The following is an 8,201-nucleotide window of genomic DNA, read 5'->3' as shown; positions in this document are numbered from 1 at the left end:
AACTTAAAACGGCTCAGAAAAATTTCCAGATAAAAAATATCAAATGTCACTTGATGACTTAATAATAAAGGACATGTGTGATATTCATGATCAGCCAAATCTGTATTCTGCATGATGACATATGTACATGTAGTTTGATAATTAGGATATATACTACATAATATATCTCACTCAGATTGCATGGTAAATTAATCTTATTGATAAACAAATATTTCAAAGGCCTAATTGTTTTTATCTCTTCATTTTCCGAGTATTAATTTAAAAAAAAATGCTATAATGTCTTTTAAATACGTGTATTAAATACCAGCCATTAAACAAATAAATCGATAATCAGCTATACAACAAATCAGTTGATAATGTCTTACACAGTCATACAACAAATCAGTCGATAGTGTCTTACACTGTTATACAACAAATCAGTCGATAATGTCTTACACAGTCATACAACAAATCAGTCGATTATGTCTTACACAGTCATACAACAAATCAGTCGATAGTGTCTTACACTGTTATACAACAAATGAGTCGATAATGTCTTACAAAGTCATACAATAAATCAGTCGATAGTGTCTTACACAGTCATACAACAAATCAGTCGATAGTGTCTTACACTGTCATACAACAAATTAGTCGACTATGTCTTACACAGTCATACAAAAAATCAGTCGATAATGTCTTACACAGTCATACAACAAATCAGTCGATAATGTCTTAAAAAGTCATACAACAAATCAGTCGATATTGTCTTACACTGTCATACAACAAATCAGTCGATAATGTCTTACAAAGTCATACAACAAATCAGTCGATAATGTCTTACACTGTCATACAACAAATCTTACAAAGTCATACAACAAATCAGTCGATAATGTCTTACAAAGTCATACAACAAATCAGTCGATAATGTCTTACACAGTCATACAACAAATCAGTCGATAATGTCTTACACAGTAATACAACAAATCAGTCGATAATGTCTTACACTGTCATACAACAAATCAGTCGATAATGTCTTACAAAGTCATACAACAAATTAGTCGATAATGTCTTACACTGTCATACAACAAATCAGTCGATAATGTCTTACACAGTAATACCAACAAATCAGTCGATAATGTCTTACACAGTCATACAACAAATCAGTCGATAATGTCTTACACAGTCATACAACAAATCATAGTCGATAATGTCTTACACAGTCATACAACAAATCAGTCGATAATGTCTTACACAGTAATACAACAAATCAGTCGATAATGTCTTACAAAGTCATACAACAAATCAGTCGATAATGTCTTACAAAGTCATACAACAAATCAGTCGATAATGTCTTACAAAGTCATACAACAAATCAGTCGATAATGTCTTACACAGTCATACAACAAATCAGTCGATAATGTCTTACAAAGTCATACAACAAATCAGTCGATAATGTCTTACAAAGTCATACAACAAATCAGTCGATTATGTCTTACAAAGTCATACAACAAATCAGTCGATAATGTCTTACAGGGTCATCAGGTTTGGTGTTAAAATGCTAAAATCTAATCACATTTTATGATAAGAAGCTAACAAAATAAGTTCTTTTACTCTATTACTTTCATTTAATAGCCCGCATTAGATTTGTATCAATTATTGGTTCGGTTTCCTCACTCTTATTGTCTTCAGTTACACAACAGAATCTCTTTTTAACTGATCTTTTGAAATGTTTCCAAACACTGTCATCCAAAAAACAAAACATGACGAAGTTAATTGTTCCTTGCAGCGAGTCACCGACAGACTGCGCGTGTATGAAGAAGTGTTCATCCAGTGGTGTAAACCCGGGAACTCTCGACCCAACAACCAGACCGATGATGGTAACAAAGTTGCGTGTAGTACCCCAGATCCTTGTTAGGTAGAAATAGAACAGCATCCAAATCATCACATTGAACTTCGGCTTTTTTCGTTTATTATCGGCATTGTTAGTTGTAAGTTGGCTGCTCTCACTATAGGATAGGTTGTTTGTACTATACTGTAATGGAATAACATTGATTATGAAATATGACATTACAATTGTTTACTTGAAGTGATAACAGAAACAATCATGATTTGGAATCGCAGATTAGTGTCAACAGACTAACGAATCCGTGGTCTAAGCTTAAAATTATATTAAAACTAATACCGAAAGAGATATATATATATATATAAAAACGAGATTTGACGTATCAGTGTATGTTAATGAGGGTATGTAGCAAAATTTTCATTATAAAAAAAGATAGCATTATAACATTATAACATTATAAATATGTTTGATAAGATATATCTATGATGAGGCCTAGCATATTTAATCTTGTCAAAAATGACCCATTTCAAGTTTTTACCCACTCTAATTATAAATATTTTACCGAATGACGGAATTTTCTTTGGATTCTTTTCTTTCGTTCCTTCCTTTTCTTTAACCAAAAGGAGATGACAATGAGAGTGCCAGAGAGAATGTAGATAAGAATTTCCCAGATCTGTTTGGTAAACAACATCCATAGAAGGCGCTGTTTATCGGTCAGTGTATCTTCATCGATCCAACACCAGGACCCAAATCGTGACAAGGCATCGCCAAGGGCCCCAGTAGCTACTGCAGATACTGTAATAACCCCTGCAATGTGAATCACTTACTAAACAATACCCGAAACTGAATTTATTCAAATATGCAAGAAGCCAAAACCTCGTCAAATTTGATATAGAATAAATATTCAATAACATTCGTTTCACGATTCTGACTACCGCTTGTAGATTATCATAATATTATTTCAAACTAATTTATTACAGTACTCTGAACATCAGTAACACCACCCAACTGCACCATCCAAAACTATCAAGTATATTTTCATTGTCTCATGACTGCAATTACTACTTTGAAACACAATGACAAACACTATTCAAACCATCATTTACAGATTTCGGTACTATCATCAAATATCACCATCCACCATTATCAACAACCACTATCAACCATATTTAACAATCCGAACCATCACAAAAACCATTCATCAATTGTCATCATCCGCCACCATGACCAAACCACCATCCACCAAATGTCATCATCCGGCATTATACCATACCACATCCACAATTGTCATCATTCATCAAAATTACTCAACCACCATTCACAAAATGTCATTATCCACCACCCTTACCAAACAACCATTAACCAAATATCATTATTCACCACACTTACCAAACTACAATCCACCAATTGTCATCATCCGCAACCCTTACTAAACCGCCATCCACAAAATGTCATCATTCGCCACCGTAACTAAACCACCATCCAACAATAGTCATCATCCCCAACCCTTACCAAACCACTATCCAACAATTATCATCATCCGCCACCCTTACCAAACCACCATCCAACAATAGTCATCATCCGCCACCCTTACCAAACCACCATCCAACAATAGTCATCATCTGCCACCCTTACCAAACCACTATCCAACAATTGTCACCATTCCCCACCCTTACCAAACCACTATCCAACAATTGTCATCATCCCCCACCCTTACCAAACCACCATCCAACAATAGTCATCATCTGCCACCCTTACCAAACCACCATCCAACAATAGTCATCATCTCCCACCCTTACCAAACCACATCCAACAATTGTCATCATCCGCCACCCTTACCAAACCACCATCCAACAATGTCATCATCCCACCCTTACCAAACCACCATCCAAAATAGTCAATCTGCACCCTTACAACACATCACAATGTCATCATCTGCCACCCTTACCAAACACATCCAACAATATCATCGCACCCTTACCAACCACCATCCAACAATAGTCATCATCTGCCACCCTTACCAAACCACCATCCAACAATAGTCATCATCTGCCACCCTTACCAAACCACCATCCAACAATTGTCATCATCCGCCACCCTTACCAAACCACCATCCAACAATTGTCATCATCCGCCACCCTTACCAAACCACCATCCAATAATTGTAATCATCCGCCACCCTTACCAAACCACCATCCACTTATTGTAATCATCCGCCACCCTTACCAAACCACCATCCACTTATTGTAATCATCCGCCACCCTTACCAAACCACCATCCACTTATTGTCATCATCCGCCATCCTTAAAATACACTTTTTAGTAACTTAAGTTATGTTCAACTGCAAGTGATATACATGTATAGGCATATAAAAATCACTATTTTAAACGAGGTCTTAAATCGTAACTACATAAAAAAGGTGCAGATACTTTTTAGTACAGTCAATACAACAAAAGTCAATAAAACAGACAAATTCGCTTACCTGGTAAAAGCCAAGCTATTATATGATATATCCATTTTGTTTTTACCCATCATCCACTGTGAGTTCAACGTTTCTTCACTGAAACCATGTATGATGATATATAAAACGTAGCAAAATGACACTAGATCCGCGAAGGTAGTAAAGAAACTCTGGGTAACGCACAACGCGTCAACAGTAAGGTATTTTGAGTAATATAACATTCCCATATCCTCTCCGATACAAAACAACACGTCCGCCACCGCAAGACATTGAACTAAAGTGATAACTAAATCTCCAGGTCTTCGTACTATGTATCTGAAAATAACCACCAATAATATTGAAAACAGTATGGACAAATTTGTAAAGAATAGTGTCAGCGCTTCAACCCAGTTAGAGAGGTCTAAAGGGGTATGTCGTGACGGTGTCATGGTGATGTTACCGATTATGGTCGTGCTCTCGACAGACTCCTCCATCCTTCTCCGTGAAATGCTCAGCGTTACGAGTAGGGATATGACCGATCGTTAAGTCCTTAATCACACTTATTTAGACACTGACACTTCTAGAAGGCCATTTCAATATAAATTATATCATGCGTTCCCAGCGACAATAGAAATACTTAGACTTTGTCTGATTTGTATGTAAATATACCACTGTCAGAAATACTTAGTCTTTGTCTGATTTGTATGTAAATATACCACTGTTTTATCACATCCTGCAATCGTTAGTATCTGACCTGAAAATATATCGGTGGTCCTATCTCTCCTATTGTAAAGCTGCACCCTGCCTATTTAATCTGATATCATCAACTACATGATAAAGAGTAATCTCTCATATACTCTTTATCGCGAGTTAATATCGTAGGTCCGCTGAGTTTCATTATCACCGTGTTTTACTGTGTGTGACATGATGGCGTCGTCATGAGAAGAGCAGTAGTTACAAAGCAGCCAGACATATGGAAACAACAAAATGGTTTGACGTTTTGTTTAAAGTGAACAGTCGGGCAAGGATGGCTTAAGTCGGTAAAAATGGTGTGAATGTATCCAGTATAATTTATTATGAAATGGAAAAATAAAATCTCTCCTCAAAATCTGTCTGCGTACGAAGAAATTAATTTAAAGTATGGAAATTCTAAAACGTCCTCCCGGCTCACTATGTCCGTGGTTACATTTCCACGCAGCCTCGCTTTCAATGCTTTCATTTTCTTTACTTTAATGGTCAGAACTGGGAAACTAAGCAGAACCTGACCGTCGTATTAATATGTGAGAACTTTTGGAAGGCCAATGAACGCATTTATACTGGTTTTCTTTGCCCGACTATTCACTTTAACTTTAGGTTCAGACTTAGACAGCATATCGGATGTCTTTTCACAGACAAAATCAAATGCAGATAGTTTAGTTGGACTCCATGACTATATACGACCTATCCAGTTTGTCACCTGATCAACAACCTACCATTGTCATGTTTACGTAGACTAATAGGGCAGACATAAACAAGCTAATAGTAAGTGTTGCAAGCAACACAGGTCCCCTGCCGTCAATTACATTTTCTAAATATATGGCAAATTATTATCATTTACTTATGTTACCGTTGTATGAAGTTTGAGCAAGTTCTGTTCATGTTCAAATATCGTCCGGAAACTAAAATTAGTGAAACAATCTGATTTAAGTAACAGTGACCTTTAGACTCCAAATTCAGTCCCATCGTGTGTAGTTTAATTATAATTCATCAATTTTTCTCAAGTTATCACATGAAAACATAATCCGGACAGACAGACAGACAGACAGACGGGTACAAAGACCACGCAGGGAACAGATAATGAAATATCAGAACAACGTTTTTGTTAACAGAAATATCGTAAGACAAACAAATACCAGAGTTCAGGTAAATATTCCAGTATGCTCTATAGAAACCTTCAGGCACAAAATAATTCTTATCTGCAATTCTTACATTTAGGATATTGATGACTTAAATTTCAGGTAGAAAAAACGTACCTCTTTTTTTGAACTCATGACTCCTTATCATACAACAATTACATACATAGTCTTATTTCCTCAAAATACCGATATTTTTTCCGATATAAACATATGTCGTTGGCAATGTCCATGCATAGTGCCTAATAAACACTAGCTTTAAATGTATCATTCAGTTCCGAAAACGTCAAATAGTTCGTTGTTACATCATGATTATGACATTGTCAGACAGATGTTCCTTTTTTCAAATAACGTTTTGCATTGGATAAGAAAGTGCACGATAATATTACTTCCTTCTTGCCACAAAATACAAATCCTTATCCACATACTTGTCCTCAGTCTGGAAAACGTATTGTTTCGAACCATGGCTTGTTACATGTGCACAAAATAACCGTTGTACCTCTTAAAACTGGGAAAGTTTGTACTAAGTTTGAATATTTGTTGGGATATGATATTTCAAATTTTCTGCAGATATCGTAAAAAAATGTGCAGACGTCCACTGGCTATGCACATCATCACCATCACGGCTCATTCAATTCACTGTTTGAAACCCCAGAACACTTAACACCAACCGAGAATGAATTATCATCTTCAAGATTTGTGGTAAACACAAGGTCGTCATGAAACCAGACATAAAGCCGAAACATCAACGACATCATCCGCCTCTGAACAAACGTAATGTAGTTAATCAACTTGGCGATTTATTGGGTCAAGTTATCATAGTACCTTTGGGACCGCGATGGCCGAATGGTTAACATGACTATTCGAAGAAATTGAACAAAGCCTATGGGTATCCTGGACCAAATGAGACAGAATGCATACATTGTTGGAGAAAGCCAACTCCAAAATTAATCACCTGAGCGTTGGACCAGATGCTTATGTGGACAGGGCCAGAAAAAACAATACTCTGGTCCATTTCTCGTAGAAAACAACACTACATTAAACACAGTATTCCTACGCAACAAATATTCAGGGACATATTACGTCGTCCAGTTCACTTGACTTAAGATGCATACATTCGTATGTCACAGCCTTCACATTATTTCATACCAGCTGTCATAACTAATGCTTCATTTTCCACACTTATTAATGATGTTTAATCGTTATGGCACAAAAATCTTGAATGATTGAATATAAAACTCTAAGTTTGACCTTATTACTCAAAAATTGTCAATATGCTATATGTATGGCCATGCTAAGCAGTTATATGGATAATATAGAATAAAAAGCTGTTTCCTACTTTGATGAACGTGCCATTTAACCTTAGTAAATGTGTATGGAAAAACAGAAGTGTGATACAAGTCATTGTTGATATATCCTTATGACATTTAACAGAGGCACATGTCAAAACATGTAGTAAAGCATATATACGTTAAGTCATGCATTCGATTCCATTTGAGTGGAGTTGATGTCTATGCATTGTAAAACTCTATCCATACAGAACATACTTGTTAACTATGTTTGATGATAATTCTGGAGAATATTGCAATAGTCATTTTGATTCATTTTTCACGTGTCGTTGATTTTCTTGTCACTTTTATATAATACTTATGTCTGATTATATCATAATTGTGCAATGACATTGGTTGATGTAAATGTTTCACGACCAGTTTTGAAATATCACTGCGTTCATTTCTTTTCCAGGAAGCATGTTATGTAGATGGTATACTAATCGTGAGATATCTACTTATCACAAGTACGGTCTAGGGGAAGTAACTAATGTTTGATATTGCTACTTTGTATTCAATACTTACATCGCTTCTGCGGAAGTTGCGACCAAGCAAGGGACGTAACTACTTTGCAAGCCATGGCGCGCGAACTCGAAGATTGTCCTTTAATTTACTGGGTGAAAGGTTGTAAATACATATTTTGAATCCTGCCAAGTTTTGTCATGTTCATTTTCAAATAAATAAAACAATTATTCAAATGAAAAACGAAGTATTTTATT

General features: G+C 35.9%; 1 pseudogene; it reads right to left on the bottom strand.

Annotated features, from left to right (window-relative positions):
• Positions 1 to 1,187: 1,187 nt before the first annotated feature.
• Positions 1,188 to 5,862, bottom strand: LOC138317372 (G-protein coupled receptor 157-like; annotated as a pseudogene).
• Between the last annotated feature and the right edge of the window lie 2,339 nt (positions 5,863 to 8,201).

Source organism: Argopecten irradians, chromosome 1 (assembly GCF_041381155.1).
Source record: "Argopecten irradians isolate NY chromosome 1, Ai_NY, whole genome shotgun sequence".
NCBI classification, from domain to species: domain Eukaryota; kingdom Metazoa; phylum Mollusca; class Bivalvia; order Pectinida; family Pectinidae; genus Argopecten; species Argopecten irradians.
This window is presented reverse-complemented; position numbering and strand designations above follow the sequence as displayed.